This window comes from Cyprinodon tularosa, unplaced genomic scaffold (assembly GCF_016077235.1).
Source record: "Cyprinodon tularosa strain WSP-4 unplaced genomic scaffold, ASM1607723v1 ctg1007, whole genome shotgun sequence".
Lineage (NCBI taxonomy): Eukaryota > Metazoa > Chordata > Actinopteri > Cyprinodontiformes > Cyprinodontidae > Cyprinodon > Cyprinodon tularosa.
Window position 1 is genome coordinate 196,834 of NW_024037791.1, and position 21,620 is coordinate 218,453.

The 21,620-nt window shown below is 37.4% G+C and overlaps 1 long non-coding RNA gene across 1 annotated transcript; it reads left to right on the forward strand.

Annotated features, from left to right (window-relative positions):
* The first annotated feature begins 2,465 nt into the window (after window positions 1-2,465).
* Window positions 2,466-3,426, forward strand: LOC119777749. Its single transcript, XR_005279959.1, has 3 exons — window positions 2,466-2,566; window positions 3,035-3,153; window positions 3,367-3,426. It is a non-coding gene; the product is annotated as an uncharacterized LOC119777749 (long non-coding RNA).
* Window positions 3,427-21,620: the final 18,194 nt, after the last annotated feature.

A 21,620-nucleotide genomic window follows, 5' to 3' on the forward strand; every position in this document is an offset into this window, starting at 1 on the left:
TGCTGTACTGTGTAATGTGAGGTCAGCATGAGAGGCTTGTAAGTAAGTGGGGAAGAGTACAGAGGAGCAGACAGATTTGCTAAAAGGGATTTCCTTGTAGTGGTAAGGAAAACATAAACAGATTAGTTTCTGTTACAGTATTAACAGACATTCTTATGTCATAAAAGAATATCCTCTTAACACACAAATGTTGGAGTTGTAGAGACAGATTTACATTATATTGAGCTTTCTATTCACATAACTTTGTGATTTAGAAGAGAAAAAAGGAATGATTTAAATTAGAAAACTAACAGTCACCATGCCTAAAATAACTTCTATCTACTTACTGAAATGATGAGTTCATTATTTTATCTTTTCGTGTCTAATTTTCTTGCATTAGTATCAGTAATTTTTCAGCAAAGGGTTTTGATACTGTTGATCACTCGATTTTATTAGAGCGTCTGGAAACCTGGGTTGGCTCAGATTACAGCAAACAAAAGATCAGTTTCCATAACTATGCAGATGACAAACAGTGCTGCATCAAAATGTTGCTAGGTGGCTATGAACCTATCAGAGCATTGGATAGATGCATAGAACAGATCAATATGTGGATGCACCATAATTTTCTAAAGCTGAATAAGAACAAAACTGAGGCAATAACCTTCAGGCAAAAGGACGAAAGATTCAGAGTTAGCTCAGAGCTTCAGCTACTACAGAAGAAGCTATGTTGATTATGGCTGAAATCTTGGTGTCATGACAGACTCAGACCTGGACCTTCAGAGATGCATTAAGACTGTTACCATTCACCCTTTTATCACCTGAAAACCAAATGACTAATGTCCAAGCTAGATAGACTCCATGCATTTATCTTTGATATAACTGACAGTGATGGGCAGTAGCGCCGCTACATGTAGCGAAGCTATTAGTTTAACTACATTTTCCAGTAGCTTGACCGTAGCGTCGCTGCTTTATTTATCAAGTAACTTTCCTGTAGCGACGTTATTGTTTTGATCAAGTAGCGACGTAGCGTCCACAAACGCTACAAAATCCAGGGCATAACTAAGAAATGAAACCAGGTTTTCTATTTCTAAACAACAATCAGCCACAAAACTACTGTAAATAGCAGTTTCAGCTGGCGCTCTTATAAGCGGCGTAGTAGCACAGGCACACTCAGTAGGGTTAAACAAGCGCACCCTTTCCGAGGCTGTCGTTTTATTGGCTGGAAAGTACGGTGGCCTGGAAGTGCAAACCAACAATACAAAATCTGAAACACTTTTACAAATCTTGAAACAAATTTACATTTCAGAAAACAAATTTACAACAAACGAAACACTTTTACAAATCTTGAAACAAATTTACATTTCAGAAAACAAATTTACAACAAACGAAACACTTTTACAAATCTCGAAACAAATTTACATTTCAGAAAACAAATTTACAACAAACGAAACACTTTTACAAATCATAAAACAAATTTACATTTCAGAAAACAAATTTACAACTGACAAAATCTTACGGAAAGGGAGGGACTGTCTTCGAAGCTTACCCGGAAGTGATAACCGGAGCGTTCATGATGACCCAAGATGGAAGCGAATCGAGTTGCGTTTTGCCCGTTCTGCGGCACTCATGTGAGCAGTTTAACGCGGTTTTGTTTTTCCTGCGGTCGGTCCTTGGAGTTTTTAAATGGTACCGAACAGACGGAAGAAGAGGTCTTGTGCGAAATTGTGTTTCCCCGTGAAAATCTGTTCCCCCTGTGTCGGGAGCGCGCGTTGCAGCCAGAGAGGCGGATCTGCCCGTTCTCAAGGCGCTCCTGATCATTTTTCAGGAAAAACAGCTCATATAATCATCTCAACTTTGTAACATCCATTTTAATCGGTTGCTCTTTTTAAAAAATTGTAAAATAAATACATTAATGAGGCCCTCTTACACTGTTTTGTCTTGTTTTTTAAACGCCAAGAGAATCGGTATTTCTCCAACTTTTGTCCCTTCAGCCTGACAAAAATAAACGTCAGTCACCGAACACAACAACACGTAGTGTATTTTTAATTTTTTATTGCTGATATAAGAGGATGGAAACTGGCTGATAGCAGGGCACACAGATTAAGACGTCCTGCGAAGATGAGAAGAATTTCTGGTTAATCACCTTCTAATGTAAAATATGAAAGATTACTGGATTAAGGACATTTATAGTATACCACATCACACATATCAATTTTAGAGAAATTGGAAACAGTTGCTCTTTATTTCCCAAAGATATGGGAGGAGGAGAGGAGAGAATGGATGTTTCAGCTGCCTGAAATAATCTGTTCCCCCTCCATAAAAGGGGAAGAAATTGATTTACCTGCAAGTCTTTAACTGTGCTTATTCCCCTCACCACCAAGAACAAATCCTGTGGATTTGGTCATATTTACTCTTTATTTGCAAAAATTAAAGCGGGGCAACCATATATTTCAGTTTACTGAAATAATCTGTTCCCCCTCTGCTCCAGCACCACCTCCCTCTACCCCATCATCTCCCTCTGCTCCAGGATCATCTCCCTCTGATCCAGCACCACCTGATACGCAGAGAAAATCCCTAGCAGAGAAATGTAAATTTTCTTTTAAATTCTTATAAATATATATCAAAGCAACCCTGTCTCTCGTCCTTAGACAGCTGGAGATAGGCCCCAGCACCCCTCACGACCCTGCTTGGGATAAGCATGACATAAAATGGATGGATGTATCAAAGCACATAGATTTCACTTTGTATTATCATACATATGTGTCTGTTAAAAATGTATTTGTATGGATATGCAATTTAGTCTTTTTTTTAATGAAGAATAATTTCAGTGAGTCAGTAAAAAACAGTTCTAGCTTTATTATTAATTGCTATGTTCAAAGTAGCTGAATGAATCTGTGAAGTTAATACTTTCTCATTCTCCAATCATGAATTGCATATCGTTGGATAACATATGTGATATGTTGTAAAATTGAATGAAATAGGTGCCATGATAATGAAAATAATCTTTAACTTTTGTTTCTTTTTCCACTTCTCCTCAACTCCTCCTCCTCATCAGATGTCTATGAAGCTTTTTCTGGAAAAAACGTCTTTGTCCTTCTGTCAAAAGTGAATGCATATAAGTTGTTTTACTCTGACATTTACAAAATTGGTCCTGGCATGGAACTGGTGAGTCAGGTGGGTACAATGACCATATTGTTTAGGAATATCACAGCAGTTAAAGTATATAACTAATATTTTTTCTTGTTACACATTGCAGTCTATTAATGCATTTTTGATAGGATCCTCCAGCAATTGGAATATAAGGGAATCTGAAATTACTGATTGCGTAGTGTAATCGCAAAGACATATTTTTAAAATAAATCTTTACATTTTTGGTTTCTTTCCTAGATCCTCTGTGACATGTGCCTGAGGTGGTTCCATCAGGCGTGTGTGGCTAGCCCACCAACTTTTACTGCTTTTACTGCTTTGCATGTTTGCCTTAGGTTCCTGAGTTTCCTGTGGTGTGCTGGTTTATGCATGTTGTTTAATGCTTCATAAATGACATTTTAAAAACTATGTTTGATATTTATTCTTCCAAGACTTTATTTTAACATAGTTATTGAAAGATTTAAATTCCAAGGCCTCTTGCCTTTATCAAATGAAGAGCAGATGTTTTTGAATCAAAGTTAAGGACTTGCTGGTAATTTTTTTCCCCATGTTATTGGGAGAATGGATTATATCAGGCAGCTCAAACAGCTGAAATAATCTGTCCCCCCCCCCCTTTAATTTTTGCAAATAAAGAGTAAATATGACCAAATCCACAGGATTTGTTCTTGGTGGTGAGGGGAATAAGCACAGTTAAAGACTTGCAGGTAAATCAATTTCTTCCCCTTTTATGGAGGGGGAACAGATTATTTCAGGCAGCTGAAACATCCATTCTCTCCTCTCCTCCTCCCATATCTTTGGGAAATAAAGAGCAACTGTTTCCAATTTCTCTAAAATTGATATGTGTGATGTGGTATACTATAAATGTCCTTAATCCAGTAATCTTTCATATTTTACATTAGAAGGTGATTAACCAGAAATTCTTCTCATCTTCGCAGGACGTCTTAATCTGTGTGCCCTGCTATCAGCCAGTTTCCATCCTCTTATATCAGCAATAAAAAATTAAAAATACACTACGTGTTGTTGTGTTCGGTGACTGACGTTTATTTTTGTCAGGCTGAAGGGACAAAAGTTGGAGAAATACCGATTCTCTTGGCGTTTAAAAAACAAGACAAAACAGTGTAAGAGGGCCTCATTAATGTATTTATTTTACAATTTTTTAAAAAGAGCAACCGATTAAAATGGATGTTACAAAGTTGAGATGATTATATGAGCTGTTTTTCCTGAAAAATGATCAGGAGCGCCTTGAGAACGGGCAGATCCGCCTCTCTGGCTGCAACGCGCGCTCCCGACACAGGGGGAACAGATTTTCACGGGGAAACACAATTTCGCACAAGACCTCTTCTTCCGTCTGTTCGGTACCATTTAAAAACTCCAAGGACCGACCGCAGGAAAAACAAAACCGCGTTAAACTGCTCACATGAGTGCCGCAGAACGGGCAAAACGCAACTCGATTCGCTTCCATCTTGGGTCATCATGAACGCTCCGGTTATCACTTCCGGGTAAGCTTCGAAGACAGTCCCTCCCTTTCCGTAAGATTTTGTCAGTTGTAAATTTGTTTTCTGAAATGTAAATTTGTTTTATGATTTGTAAAAGTGTTTCGTTTGTTGTAAATTTGTTTTCTGAAATGTAAATTTGTTTCGAGATTTGTAAAAGTGTTTCGTTTGTTGTAAATTTGTTTTCTGAAATGTAAATTTGTTTCGAGATTTGTAAAAGTGTTTCGTTTGTTGTAAATTTGTTTTCTGAAATGTAAATTTGTTTCAAGATTTGTAAATTTGTTTCGAGATTTGTAAAAGTGTTTCGTTTGTTGTAAATTTGTTTTCTGAAATGTAAATTTGTTTCAAGATTTGTAAAAGTGTTTCGTTTGTTGTAAATTTGTTTTCTGAAATGTAAATTTGTTTCAAGATTTGTAAAAGTGTTTCAGATTTTGTATTGTTGGTTTGCACTTCCAGGCCACCGTAGAAAGGTTGCTAGGCGACGATCCAACTACAGTCTGAGAGAGAGCAAAACAAATCCGCAAGCAGAGTCTACGGGTTTGCGAGCATATCTGAGACTCAAACAGAGCGCGGTTTGTGCGCGGGGAGAAGGAAGCGAGCGAGAGGAGAAAATATCTGTGCAAGAAGCATTAAATCTGAGAGAAGAAACAAAGATTTGAGAGAGAAGAGAAAAGATTTGAGAGAGAGCGCATGTTTTGAGTGTGAGCATTATAAGTTTTGAGAGCAAGAAGATGAAATTCTTTTCTCTAATTGAAGTTATGTGCTCTTGCATTATGGCAGGATAATTCTCCCATATCTATGTGCCACTAAGATACTCTAATTAGAGAGCAGTAATGAAACTTCGATATTGTATTTTCATGGCCTAGTTTACCTGACAGGATGTTTACATAAATCTGTTTTTAGGCTTTGCACAGATAACATTTTTTATGGAGGAACAGCTCTACCGTATATAAAATAAATACATAAATAAATAAATGCTCAATAAATAAATAAATAAGCATTTAATTATTGCCTCCAAAAATACAATGAATAAATATGAAGGTAGAAATTAAATTATATGGTGAGACATATATATATATATGTATCTCTTAATTAGCTTCTTTATTTTTTCACCTTCTTTTGTAAACAGTTTTGTTTGTTACTTGAATCAACTGTTTAATTGAGGTCTTTTGTAGGGTTTCGTTTTCCCTAGAGATGTCCATTGAATGCAAACTCATAGCCATGTCTCCATGTGTAGAACACTACACAGTAACTTTAATTTGGTTCTAATAACAGCAGATTGTTTACTAGTTTGTCTACTAGTAATTACTTTAGTTTTTATTTTAATATGCTGATCATAAAGCAATGTGTTATGTCATTGGCTGATCTTTAATAAATATTTTAACCAGTGTGTCAGACTCATTTTGAATTGATATTAGGTTGGTACAACGTTAAGTAGCTTCTGATGTAGTTAAGCTACTTTTAACACATTAATGTAACTTAGCTTGCTATAATTCTTTAGGTGGTAGCTTTTGTGTAGTGAAGCTTAATTTATTGCTGAGTAACTGATAGCTTAGCTCACTACAATGGACAAGTAGCTTGCCCAACACTGATAACTGATATAACTGAACGCTGCTGCCTGTGTTCTCACTAGAACTGAGAAAGTAGAGCACCTCACCCTGGTTCTGAAGTCCTTTCACTGGCTCCTTTTAGATAGACTTTAAACACACACTGTGTAACTTTTGGTTACACAGTGTGCTTCTACTAAACATTTGTCAAGGTCCCTATTTTTCTGATCCACATGCACAGCACACTGAGGAAACAGGTAGGACAGATTTAGGATTGTTTATATAAAAACAAAAAACAAAACAGAGATGACATGCAGAGTTTCCTCAGGGCGTCTGAAAATAAAGAGAGCGTGAGGCACACTGCAAGAGAGAGCAAGACTTAATGTGAGTATGTGCACAATGAGAATGACAGCAATAAATGGTTTACTGGATGAGATGTGAACAATCCAACGGGGTTAGTGAGCGGGACTACGGAAGTCCGTAGGCGGGTAATTCAGGAGCTTGCAGGAGGGAAGGTGGCTGCCAAGTGGAAGGAGGCTGGTCGGCTGATGGTTAGGCAGGGCTCGGCCTATCAGTTGGTGTACTTTTTTTTGTTTTTTTTTAATCAAAAGGTTGTTTACTGTCTAGGGTTTTCAGCCACCCCTTGAAAAACATGAATGTTCACTATTTAGAAGACATGCTCCGTGCTCTGTTTTGCAATGATTAAATTGAGATTTGTCCATACTTCTGATGGAATAAAGAATTTACATTATTGTTGTTAACAACATAAATGAATGGCAATGAGCGGTTATCTGTTTATCTGCTTCTGTTGTGTGTTGTTATTTATAAGCTGCACATAGCAGTCTGTATCATCCATAGATTAAGGTTTGCCTTTGTCTACTGTATTATTATTTGTTTCTAGCTGCCATCATTACAAACTCTGACTGCTGGTCATACTTGCGGTTTGTGGCACGTGGCCTTCGAGAGGACAGGGGAAAGGAGAGCCAAAAAAGCTTGTTTAGAAGACGACTGAATGAGTTTTTTGGTACAGACTGCCTAATCTTTTTTCCTGCTCAAACAGTAAAGACATGCTGTGGGGTCATCATGGTTAATATTTTTTATTTCCAAATGTAGTATAATATGAGACCTTTCACATTCAACCTCCAACTCTGTCTGTCTGCCTGTGTGCAATGGTGGATTTCTTTGAGGGATTATCATGTTGAGGAACATTACAGACTCACCATAGCGAATTATGCCACAGTTCCAGGCCTACAGGCAGAATTACTTGTCTGATGACCATGAGGATTAGAGTGCTACAACTCAGTCCGTATGTGGTCACACTGTCTAGCAGGAAATTAAACTCAGCTTGACAGATCTAATGCATAAAATTACTACATAGATGGATTTTTGAGCCTTAATTTTTGGAGGAAATTTGCTAACTATGTTCTTTATAAAACCCAAAATGCTGTGTTGTATACTTTAGACAGACTATATTGATTGTTTTTTCTTTCACATCTGTAGCAGCATATTATTCTTTCCAATTATACTCTTCTGAAGAGTCACAAACAAGCACAAAAAACCCAGGATGTCATTAATGTCTACAGTAGCAAGGTCAAGCCAGTTAATCAAACACACATCCCAACAGACACAAGTTCCCTCGAGACATGAAAGCCCTGGACAACCGTCATGATGCTGAGTCAATTGTGCTCTTGCAAGTGCTTTGTTGTTTTAGAGATACAGAATCAGCAGCAGTGGAGGATCAAAGCCTGAAGACAAAAATAGATAAGATGAATGAAATTAAGCGTCTCTATTGGTTAAGTCAAGGATTTTTATCAGCAAAACTCTTAATTTGGAATATTATATTTTTATTTTAGTTTTTTGTCCTTTAATTTAAAAGTGCTTATTTTAGTCTCTAAATCAGGTGTCGTCAACGTTTTCCAGGCCAAGGGCCCCCAAACTAATGGCGAGATGGAGCAGGGACCGCCTAATTATGCATGAAATTGTGTTATATCAAACTGGTCCTATAGTCACTCTTTTACATATGACGTACCGTAACAAAAGTAATTTCGCCCTGGGATTATTAAAGTATTTTAGACTTGGATTCGGATTCCTAGTTGATGGGACAGGTGTTGTGAATGAAACAAGCTTGAAAGAGCTCCTGTGTGTTGCTGAATGTGTAAATTAATGACTAAAAGACGTCTCCATTTATCTGTTTACTACAGTATGTTGAATTCATTTTAATGTATATTTAAAGAAATTACAACTAGTGGAAAAATTTGTGGGGGGAATATAAAAAAAAGTCTCATCAACCAAAACTTTTGCGACCCCCATGCAGTACCTCTGTGGAACCCCTATTGAAGACCTCCGCTCTAAATGATCTGGCCTGATCCTCCACCTTCATTGTTTATTTCTTTCACATGCCGTTTTCCTTCCCTGCTATCTGTTTCCTTTGCTTTATATTCTATTCAGCCTCAGCATTCGGGGCCAGATCACTGCTTGTATATTTTGTTTTATTTTCAGTCTGTTCAGTTGTTTATTCCAAGGTTCATGTCCTGGATCCTGGTGGCCAGTGGAAAGAGGGTTTTATGTCTGTCTCCTAATCGTCCACTATTCCTCTCCTGCTAAGTCCTCTGGGTTTTTTAGCTCTATACGCGGGGAGGATCAGTTGTTATCTCTGTAAGCCTGGCTCCAAGGAGGAGACCAGTTTAAAGGTCCTGCTCAATTTCTGGTTCCACGTCCTGTCTCTACTACTCTCTACCACTGAGCCTGCCTGTCTGCACCTGATCCTGTCGGCTCCTCTGCGTGTCCGCCTGGTCACGCTCCCGGACTCTGTCGGACTCTGACCCTGCCTTTGAGCTCCTAGAAGCCTGGATCCTGTCATCTGTCTGTTCCTGCCTGATCTGTATCCCTGACCAGGATCTCCTTCCTGCAAGTCCTCCGGGACTGCAGCACCGGTGACACTCTGGATGACGCACGCCGCGTCAGCTATCAGCCCATCTGCTGGTTCGCGCATCTTCAAGGGTTATGGACTAAACTGTAAAACCAGGTAATTGACTCACTTAGATCATCTTCTGTCAGATGATCGTTGTCACTTACCTGTGTTTTTCCCACTGAGTGTCTGTGATTGGGCAGTGCCCCACAGAAAAAAATTGGAAGTTCCATATCTGTGTGTTTTAGATATGAAGAAGAATCTTATTTTAGTAATCTACAAATGGAACAACAGAGAGTACTTATATAAATGTAGAAACGGCCTGCCATAGCCCATTTCATATAAACTTACCCATTAACTCGAGCAACAATCAAATCATACGATTTAAAGTATGGTTTAAGGTTAAAAATATAATGCAATACAAACAATAAGGGAAGTGAGGGGTTGAAATTAACAATATTCTTGGACTTGATACCTGTTGAACAAAACTATACATGCATTTTATCCAGTTTACATGCAAAACAGAGACAACATTTTTAAAACTACTAATACCATAGTGCCTTTTGAATCAGGTGTCCATATCATATCTTGAATATGTTGCTGATAGTAAAACAATGAAAGCAGCTCTGTGTATGGCATGAAAGGAAAAAAAAATTAAAGTGGAACAATTGAAGGACAGTTTTGTCAAAAATCCCTCTGAATGAGCAGCTTTGGCTTTCCACGCCCCCCTCCTCCCGAAGGCCATGCCCCCACAACCTGCAATTATGACAACCAGTTAGAGTTCATAAAGATAGCCCAGGAACACGGAATATTACATTATTGATGGATGGGCTGCATTAGACTGCTCTGGTCAGCTTATTTCCCCATATGACATCATAAAAGGAATGCTTTTCAAACAGACCATGCAAAACAGAGACAGCTTTTTAAAACATAAATACCATAGTGCCTTTTGAATCAGGTGTCCTATCATATCTTGAATAAATTGCTGGCAGTAAAACAATAATAGCAGCTCTGTGTATAGCATGACAGGAAAAAAATTAAGAGGAACCATTGAAGGACAGATTTTTCAAGCATCCCTTCACTCACATGGAGATACATATGAGGCATTTTCATTAAGAATAATTGTCCTTGAAAGGTATTGTTATTTGAACTCTGAGAAATACTTTTGGTTCTAAAGGCCCTGTCGCACCTGGATGATTTAGACAGCCTATGCATGACGTATGAAAAATCTGGCAAAAATGTTGGCATACATTGGATAAGTAATGGGTACGTGTTGTACAAGTTATGAGGGGGTTCACAGGAGGACACCGTCTGTACTCCTGCAGACTGGATCCACATCATAGGGTGGGTGAGAAGGTGAGTGTGGATCCTCCCTGCGTTCACGCCCACGACAGACAAACTTCCTAGCAGACATAAAGCTAAATCTGCTGTGATTGCAAACTTTCTTTCTCTGTCGTTAGACATAAGCTCTGGACTCGTTATGAATACGCTATGTATACGCCCAAAATTGAAAAAATATATAGAAAGTTCAGCATATACCAGCGTTTTCTGGGACATCAGGCATACGCTGTCTAGATCGGCAAGGTTGGACAGGGCCCTAAGGGTTGCTGACTGAGATTCACAATCAGTGAATTAGCCCCAAGAGTTGTTTCAAAAGCCTGGGAGAACATTAAGCTGGTATCTAACCATTCGGATCTGGATCTACAACACAAGAAAATGAATTTATTCAATATTATTCAGGCAATCACAAAAATTTTGCAACATGATGACAGCCAGGGAAAAGTCATGGGCAAATGTCACACAAAATGTACTTTTTTCTTTTAAAAAGTTAAAAGCGCCTATGTTTCCACTGAAACATGCCAGTACAAGTTTACAAAAAATTCTCATATTATCTTAACTGCACATCAATATAAAAGGCATGCTAATATTTCTGGGACATGACAGTGTAGTGTGTAACAATTTATTGTGCACCATAAAGGCCTGAGAGATGCTACTTTGACTGAAACTTCTGTCTATGTTCCAGACTCTGATTACCCTCTGTGCAGTTAACTTGAAGCTCCAGTTAATCAGCATCTGTGGTAATTAGTGGGGTCGTTAAGAGCATTATAATCAAGTTTTCTCCTTTACTCATTTGACTCCCTGGGGAAGTGGGGATTTGTCTTCCTCCCTTTCTTTTCCACAGCAGGCAGTATATCACATGCTGTGTCACAGAGCTTATTTTAGTAAAACAGTGATGCTGAATAAGTCTGAAGTTAACCCAGTAGTAGTTTCATAACAATCTGAGGATATATGCTTTGTTTTATACAAAGAACAGCTCTCTGTGATGTAAAGCAGTTATTTATTTCTTTTTTATTATTAAATGCACAATTTACAAGAATTCTCCTCGCATCATGTCAGCATTGGGTTCATAATATTGACAAATCAAGATCCAGTTTAGTTGGAAATTTACTTAGTTATATCAAAAAAGCTAAGGTATTACTAAATGACGATTCAATCAGGATCAGTCCAATTAGTATTTGTATTGAATAATCAGTGTTGTTTAAAGTACTGACATCTCAGAGTCAAGTAATAGTATTTGTACCTCACTGGTAGGTCACTGGCCAAAATGTTACTTCAGTTAATGTCTTAAAGAATCTGAAATGTCTTATAGTTAAATATGAAAATTATTATAAAAACAGATTACTCAAGTAATGTAATAAACAGTATAAGAAAAAACTAGAAGGAGGCAGATGCAGTTCGAATTATATTTTTATATTTGGGTAAACTTTGAAGGTCAAATTCACTTAAAATAATATATACAACCAAGCGCAGAAAAAATTTAGGCCAAGTTTAGACAGAAAATTCAACCTTTTTGTAAGCCTTCAGTTTTCCTTCTTCAAGTAAGGTCAGTACCATACACTTTATAATTGTACACAACAAAGTCCAGGCAAAATTTAGACCAGGGTATGAATACTAAGAACATGGTTAAAGAGTCAATTGTGTTCAAATAAGGCCATGGGTTCTCATCAGCAACTGGTGGTTCCCCTGTAGCCGAGTCTGACGTTGTTGAAGTCGCTGTCATTGTCTTCAGCTCCTTTTCCATGTGGCTGCCGCTGATTCTTTGACTGTGTGCGTGATTGCTCTCTTTCTTTCTCATTGAAAATGTATAGGAGTAAGAAGTATGCAATTAAGTTCCGAAATATAGTGAAGTAAAAATGAAATTTATCAAAACATTTTATAGTCGAGAAAAATATAAAGTACTCCAAAATATACCTAAGTACAGTAGTGATGTATTTTTACTTCGTTACTATACAGCACTGTGAATAATACTATTAAAATACCCTTGAAACCAAAATATTCTCTATTCTGTTATATATTAAATGTATAAGTTCCATTTATGTTGAATCAATGGGTATAAACAAAGAGCAATCATTTCTGCTTTTAGGTTTCCATCATCGTGATCACATGCATAAGCAGATTTCATGCTTAAAGTTCACAGAAGCAAGAAATCCCAAAAATTGCAACACAAAGAAAAAGTTGATGTACAAAAATGTGCGAAAAGATGTTACCACACATATTACCATCAAATAACCTAATTTTCATGGAACTGATCCCATGCTCACACACACTAACTTTACTCTGCACCCTTGCCCATTCCTACATGCATACGCAAATGAGTATAAATAACCAGAAGATTCACAACACTGTCAGGCCTTCACAGAGAGACTTTGTCAGCACACCTTAGGGAGATTTATTACGGCCAACTGACAACTTATTAAATGACATAAGCTATTAACGACAGAAACCAACTGTAAATAAAGTCTGTCAGCTCCTTTTGTTCTACAATGTCTGTACCAAGAGTTAGCTTACAGCTATAGCTACAACAGATAGAAACCTGATTATGGCTGAAATCTTAGTATGATGGACCTGAATATTCAGGGGGACATAAAGGCAGTTGATAGGTCAGCCTTTTATCACCCGAAGAACATTTCCAGGATTAAAGGACTAATGTCCAATCAAGATCTAGAAAATCTCATTCATGCATTTATTTTTAGAGGAATTGATTACTGCAACAGTGTCTCCATATGTTTTCCCAATAAGTCTGCAGGACAGCTGCAGAACTAAACTAGAACTAAAAAGTAGAGCACACCATTCCAGTTCTGCAGTCCTTACACCGGCTCCCTGTAGCTATGAGAACAAACCGTCTGTTAATATATTAATCACTAAATAGCTCAATACCTAAATACATAACAGATTTGTTGACCTAAAGTCACCCAAAGTCTAAAATGAGTTTTTATAGTATTTAGCAGTGTTTATTTTCAATAGGTGCGACAAAAAAGCATGATTTTTGCTCTGTTTAATCACCTATAAATCCAACGTGATTAAATTAACAATTGTGCCTAAAGAGAAATTTTGTGCGTTTTAACTAAAATATATCTGTTTCAATAGTCATATTATAGCATTTTTTTTTGACCGTTTTCACCTAAAACATTTCTTTATGAGCAGACTGACACCTCAGTATTTTAGGTCGATGAATCTATAAGCCTTTAGACTATTATCCCTGAAAGCTCCTGGGTCCTGAGTTTCCATGCTGCTTCCGCAGTGTCAGCTTATACGGCTAAATTGGTGCAATCCAGCAAACAATCAAAGCATTATATTTAATATGGATTTTGTGGATAATCAGAAGCTACTGGAATCCAGGTCAACTCAGTCAACAATGGCAACTCCACATAAGATGTAAAAAGCTTAAAAAAGAACCTTGTCAAGTATGAGATAGAGCTACGAGAACAGCCAGAAGAGAGCAGCACTTCTGTGTTGGACCACAGGTAGAAGTATAATAAAAAATCTGCAAAGCCTTGTTACTATTATAAAAAATCTTTAGTGCCCTTCTGTCACATTGTAACTTTGGAGCTGTACTTGATTTAGGTAATTAAAATCAGAAATTGCTCTTGAAAACCCTCTGGGCTTAAGTGGTTGTAAACCAACAAGAGGTCTATATGGCTATGTTCACACTGCAGCTTGAAGTGACCCAAATCCGATTTTTTTGGCCCATATGCCACCTGTGTTTGATCTTTTCATGGCAGTCTGAACAACACAGATACGATTTTTTGCAACATGACTAAGACCACCTGGCTATGTTGTCCTGAATAGGATATGAATCTGATCTCTTCAAATGAGACCCAAGTCTGAACAGCCAGGTCGCAGTAATCCGACCTGAACGCCATTAATACCCAACAAAGGTCTTGCTATGAAGAAGAAAAACAAGAACAACACAACCATGATGGACGATGATGCAGGGAGCAATATTTATGTTTAACCATCTTGAAAAGATTGTGTTTTTATGGTAGGGAAAGATCGCTAGATGCACTCCGGAACTACCATCCATGTTTACTTCCGTAAACACAGAACACTCTGGTCTGTGACGTCATTGCGTCCTCTATTGCGCAGGCGGGATACTTGCGTTGTGTGACTGCAGTTTACACAGGAGATCACATAGAAGTTGCATATATTTATATATAAATATGAACGGCAACTTAAAAAAATTTCAAAAAAACTTCACAAAAAATCGTAATTGAGCATCAAGGCCTGCAGTGTGAACATAGACTATGAACAAAGGCTGATGCCCTTAAAGAGGACAAATGAGGCGTGCATGCTAGTTAAATTGTTTGTAACATCTGAGCCACCATTGTGAGATTTGTAGTACTAGGGAAAAACTGGTAAATGGTGTTAAAGCAGCTGTATTGACTGACTTGTCCCACCGCACAAACAACAATGGTCTAGATCAGTGTATGTTTTCATATATGGTAGCAGTTTAAAGAATGAATTATATATTATGTTGATTGATATACATTTTTTTTTTTTTTTCACAATTGAATTCCCATTTGCATTTAAAGCTCCAATGAAAGTTAAGTATATATAGAGGTTTCAGATTTTCAAAAGTAACATGCTCTAAAATATGATTTGGGTGTCTTTAGAATAGTAAAATTTTATGTAATGATTACACTCTTTAGGTGTATATTTTCTATATAATACAAATTTGTTCTTTTATCAGCTTGGCACAATAATAATTCCAAAGTGTGTAGCTCATATTTCATCTACAACTGAGCTGGATATGATTCCATCTAAATAGCTCTTCAGATGGGATATAATAATGTTATAACAAAAAATGATTTGTTTATCGTGAATTCATTTTACAGAGATCCCACTGACATTGTTTTCTACACTGTTTAAAATTAACATTTTATTTACCAATTCGCTAACTTTTTCTTACTTTTTTACATTTTATTGTGACTAAAAACAATGTTAAAATATTTATTTAAGTAAAAACATTCAAAAAACTAAACTTTTGTTATCTTAGATTTCTCTCGACTGCAATTTCTATTTGTGTAAAAACATATTTTAGCACCTTAATAAATGTAATTTCTGTATCAACAGTGAAAATCCTGCCCATTATCATTCAAATTTCCATTCAGCACAACCATTTTTGAATAATCCATTTTACCCCCATCATGCAACAGTGGCAGTGGATAACTATTATTCAGGCAATTACTTTTCAGGCAGTGGGTGTTGGTGAGAAGTTGCTAAACACATTTTAGACCATTGGCAAAACTTAATGTGTCTGCCTGTTTTGGCTGCATGTTGCCTAATGTGTTGGCATCAGTTCATCAACAAGCAAGCATCAAAACACAAACACCTACTCATGATTCCAGGCTGCCATTTGCAGAATATATGCAGACTGTTGTCACACCTGTTGCTCGCAGCGTGTACACTGCAACTGTGTTTCAGCACATGAATACATCCCGGTTTTTCTGTGTTTGTATTTATGTGTAGATGTGGTGTATTATCCACTATATAAATATATAATAATACTATATAATAGTAATCAAAAGACAAAAGAAACAACTAAGTTTTGACAAGTTATCTCATTGTTTGCTACAATTAATTTTCATAACTGAAAATATTTAAGGTACATGTTAATCGTTTGCGTCTTCTAGTTGATCTTAATCGTTCGTTCTCCAGCAGCCGGTATATCATAGCAACAGTCGCTGTCAAAGCTCAGACGGATACAGTGGGGACGACCGCTTGCTGTTCCAGAAGTAAGAAGGAAGTCATCAAAGGCAGAGGGTGTAGTTATTCCCTACAGTACCATCAAGGGGACTCAGTTTAGCTGAGAGGGTGCTTCAAAACAAGTGTATTGTATAGTGAGAATGGGGAGGGAATAGCCACTGACTGAAGTGTTTATGAGATGATTGAGAGGTCTGTCATCTCCCCATTCTGGCACTGGTTGGACAACCACTCTTGCAGGATTCTGTTTCATTGTTAGAGGATATGAATATGTAAACATTTAACACATAAATTTTTTTTAAATTCTGAAACTCAACTGTGGCAGCAATTTTTCTTTTTAAATACCTTAGAAAGTCAGGTGCAAAATTTCATGCAAAAATATCTGCAGTCATGGTTTCCACATAGGAGGAATTGGTACGCAGTTATTTTTCAGTTTCTACTAAATCTAAGAAAAAAAAGCAATCTGAAAATGGGAAATAATTTTAAAAGAAAAAAATCACACTGATAGCAAAAACTGATGTTATTTCAGAGTGAAGTAACAGTTTTGAGAACATATTTAGTCATTGAAAAAGATAGAAAAAAAACTATCAAATATATTTTTACTCTTTGTTTGCAATGACATTGAAAACATTTTCTCTCAAAAAAAGATTTTCAATCAATTAATCAATAGTTTTTTAAAAATCTCTCAACATAAGTCTTTTATCTTGATGTGAACAATGTGTTATGGGCAGGCCTGTGTTCCTATTGGCCAGTCTCAACAGAATTAAGAGCGAGTGGTGATAATTGATGCGTTCGAGATAAGCAGCGCCTCGTCTGGAATGTGGATGAGAGCATATACTGTGTTGATGGGCATGGTTAAAAGCCTAATTTAAAGCTGGACAGAGCTGTCTGCAACTGAAAGAGATGGCAACTGAACAAGATGGCTGTCATCACGTTTGTATTGTGCAACTTAATGGTGGAAAATTCAAATTAAAACACTTACAACCAACAATGCAGCCATAAGTTCTCATCCACATTGCAGGCGGGGCGCTGTTCATCAAGAACAGACCTACTGGTGAACTGAGGCAGTCTAGCCAAGCGAGAGTTCCCTCATGATTATTAAAGATGGAGGCGGATCCATCTTTGCACCTGATATCACCACTCAGCTATCTGTTTTGATGAGATTGGCCAATAGGCACACAGGCCAAGACACATTTTTCACATCGAGATCAAAATCCTGATTGAGAAGTCTTAAGCCCCTGTCACACCTTGACAATTTAGACCAAGCTATACCTGAAAAATCTGGCAAAAATGCTGGCTTACGTTGAGAAATTTTGAGCATCTTCAAAATTTCCTGACGTATGCCAGCATGTGCCATACGTGGGGCACAAGTTAATGTAAGTAATCTGACCACTGACAGAAGTTAAGTGTAAGTTGCTCATAAGTCATGGTGTCTAGCTTACCCAAAACGTATGAGTAACTTGTGCATAACTTATGTGTAACTTATCAAGAACTTATCTCCAGCGCATATAAGCGTATTTGACGTGTTCCAGACGACCGCTGAACTAACTTACAGCTACTGTATAATGGCTATTTTGGCAGCGTTTTGTATAAAAGGGGCTTTACTCAGGGGAACTGTCAGTTCTCCAGACTGCATCCCCATTATAGGGTGAGCAAGAAGGTGAGTGTGATGAATCCTCTGTATGTTCACGCCCACAGCCACGATCAACAAACTTCCTAGCAGACATGATGCTAAATTGGCTGTGACTGCAAACCTTTTTTCTTTCTTTTTCCTTTTTCCATTTTATTTGTGTGTTTTTTTCGGGTGGGCGGTAAACAGCAGCTAGGTAAATAACGCAATCACAGACATATTTTTATGCAGTCGGGGCACCTTCGAGCACATTGCTGCTCCTGAGGGGAGCCAGCAGCTTTAACTGATGTTGCGTATTATGCTGCTGTGCATTATGCATAAGTTAGGCTGCTGTTGGACATAAGTCCTGGACTCATTATGAGTATGCTATGTATATGCCCAAAATTGAAAAAAGCATTTTAGGAGATTCTGGGATGTTGTGCATACGCTGTCTAAAAAGGCAAGGTGTGACAGGGCCCTTAAGCTTTGAGAAAAAAAATGTTTGAGAGACAAATCTATTTTTGAGAGAAAATGATTTCACTCCAATTCCAACAATATTTGAGAATGAAAATATATTTAATAAAAATATATTTAGTATTATCATTATTGTTTATTTTTAATAATTATGACCTCCCTCTTCATGGCTTTGAACCTCGTCGTTCTTTACAGTCTCTCTCAAACTGCCAGTAGTACACATAATATACTGTTTTTAATTGTATATTGTTTTTAACCAATTTGGCTTGCAGGTCTTAGGTCTTGAATGGAAACATATCAACAAAACTCTTGCATTGGGAAACAATTATTTGGAAAGCCCTTACAAGTATCCCTGGAAAATCCTTTCTCCACATGCACACCAACAAAATAGGGACAGTGTTTGTTAGCTCCTTCTGTATGTACCTTTCTTTTGGAGTATAGACTTTAAATGATGGTAAAGAAATTTGTGCATGCATACAATTCACTGATGGAGCAATACATTAATAATTATATATGAACTGAATGATAGCTTGAACATAAAGTTGAAACATCAACATGTTAAATATATATATTTTTTTAAGGTAATAGTGTTTTTTATCCATACCAAATCAGAGATCATTCATTTGGAGAGATGGTTGTTAAATGTATTGAAAACATGACAAAAAATCACTTAACATTATTTTAATTATATTATCTAAACATAATTACTGTGATCTTTCTTGATGTTAACATTTTCCAATGTTTTTGATTGCTGAGCTGTTGCTTAGATACAGAGGATGTGTTATTTAACTGACCTTCAAACAACAACAAAAAAAAAAACTAGATGAAAATGTTCAGAGAAAATCAATAGAAATTTCCCATTATTACCCAATGACTTGAAATACAAGACATTTAAATAGGCTAATCATTTAGGCAGAGGATCAAGCTAAACCCACACACTGCAGCTGTGTGTTAGGCCATCTTCTTGATGGGTATTAGAAATAATTAAAAATAATCATCTGTGCATGACACCCTCCAACCTGATATAACTGGGTCCAACTGTCAGTCTTTGCCTGAAAGCTGCAGCCATTCTTTTGCATAAGGGACCAGCCTTTTAAAACCATATTAGGGTGGCTACTGATTTACTCCAACCAGAATAGCAAAACTCACAATCATGTGCACAAAAATACCAATGCACAAATCCCTTCATACACCTCACAGTGTGTTTTGACAGGGTCAGTTCACCGTTACCCTAGGTAATGACGATGCTTCATCAATACCAGAGTACCATAGCTAAGGCATAAAAAGAATAGATATAGATGGTGAGACACACACAAACACGTTTTGAGGACTTTTTAGAATCCCACTGACTTTCACTTATTTTCTCTCCTTCCTACTGTATCTCTTAAGCCTGTTTACCTTAAACCTAATCATTATCAGTGAATTCCTAACCCTACTGAACTCAGCAAAATCAGCAAGGAAATCCAAAAGACATGCACCTGAAGATAGCGTTGAGAAAATTAGATGCAAAAACATCACAATCCTTTATGTTGCTGGAGCCTCTGAAAAACTCAAGAGGATTTTCTCAAAACACAAAATCCCAGTACATTTCAAACCAAACAAGACCCTTAAACTAGTGCATATTAAAGAAAAGAATCCCCAGACCGAATGTTTGCGAAGTGGTGTATGATGTTCAGTGCAGCGAGTAAGGCTCTGATCTTTATATTGGAGAAACAAAAACAACCTCTTCACAGATGCATGGCCCAACACAGAAGAGGGGCCTCCTCTGGACAAGACTCCGCAGAACATCTACACCTTATGGACAAATGACATTCTTTTGAGGACCAGAATGTTCACATTTTGGATAAAGAAAATAGGTGGTTTGAGGGGGGTGTGATGGAAGTCATCTATGTTAAGAGAGAAAAAACAACATTAAACAGAGGTGGTGTTTCAAATCTCATTGTATCCGTTGCAGAATATAATGACAATAAAGGCTTTTTGACTTTGACTTTTTTGGACTCAGATTCCAGCTTCCAAAAACTTACAATTCAGTTATTGAGCTGATTCCTTCCAGTTAACACCATAACCCCCACCCCATCACAGAGGAACAAAGTACCTCCTCTCTTTAGCCAGTTGAACAATCGCCCCTTTAACGACAGACCCTTCACAATCATAGATAGGTTTCAGGTATTACAGGTGACAATACCTCCTTTAATGACAGTGAGGCAGACACCCTGTCTATTTTAAGGGTAGGCTTAAAACTTTCCTTTTTGATAAAACCTATAGTTAGAGTGGCTCAGGTTATCTTGAGCTCTCTCTATAGTTATGCTGCTATAGGCTTAGACTTCTGGAGGACATAGGGACCCCTTTTTCATCATTCTGCTTCATTATATCTCTATTTTCCCACTCTACAATCTGTTAGTTCAATCTCTAACCTTGTGCTCTGTCTGCCTTTTCTCATAGTAGCTTTGCCTTGTCTGTTTCTGTTTGGCTGAGACATCATCCTGGAGAGAAATATCAGCTGTGCTGCTGCTATCAACACCTTTGTTTATAGATGTTGGAGATCAGCCTGTTTTTCAGTGTAGTCCTGTGTCTCTGACTGTTACTGGCTGGATGCGCTTTCTTCATCTTCTGACATGGGGGCTGGAGCCCACCTGCTTTGTCACGCGTTTCCTGGATGGGGCCACCTTTTACAGTTGCCTTCTGTAACTCTGCTTCTGTCTCCTTGAACCCCAGTCGGCCTCAACAGATGGCCACTCACACTGAGCCTGGATCTGCTGGAGGTTTCTTCCTGTTAAAAGGGAGTTTTTCCTCTCCTCTGTCGCAACAAGCATGCTTAGTGTGAAGGATTGCCTTTCAGTCAATGCAATCAACTGGTTATCCTTAGATAGAACACTTTCAATTAATTTTACTGTATGACCTGGAGAACTGTAAAATGGCTTGAGATTACGTGTTGTGAATTGGCACTATATAAATGAATTAAATTGAGTTGAATTTAAATTTTTTAAACATTTATGTCCTTTTAATGCAATAATGAGTTAAATTAACTCTGTTAGAGCAAGCATTACCACTCACTTTGTAAACAGTAACATGCACACACAAGAAACCAACTTCATATCCAGCTCAGTCTGTTTGCAGGAAATAAACATGTTTTCAGCTCTTTAAAATTGCATAATGTTAATATACCAAGGACAGGCCAAAAGTAAACTTTAAGTAGCAAGTTCTTAATTGTGACATCTTACTAAACATAGTAATTTACTAAGCACTGTCACCAAGATCTGTCCATTCACACCAAACTCATAATCATATGTATACAAAAAAGACAAAACATGAATAAATCATAAGAAGACAAACAAGGGCAAAGTGTTGGACAAAAAATTCCTGCTGAACACACACATCCAGCCACAGTCCCTCACATGCTTCGCCCACAACCCTTCTGG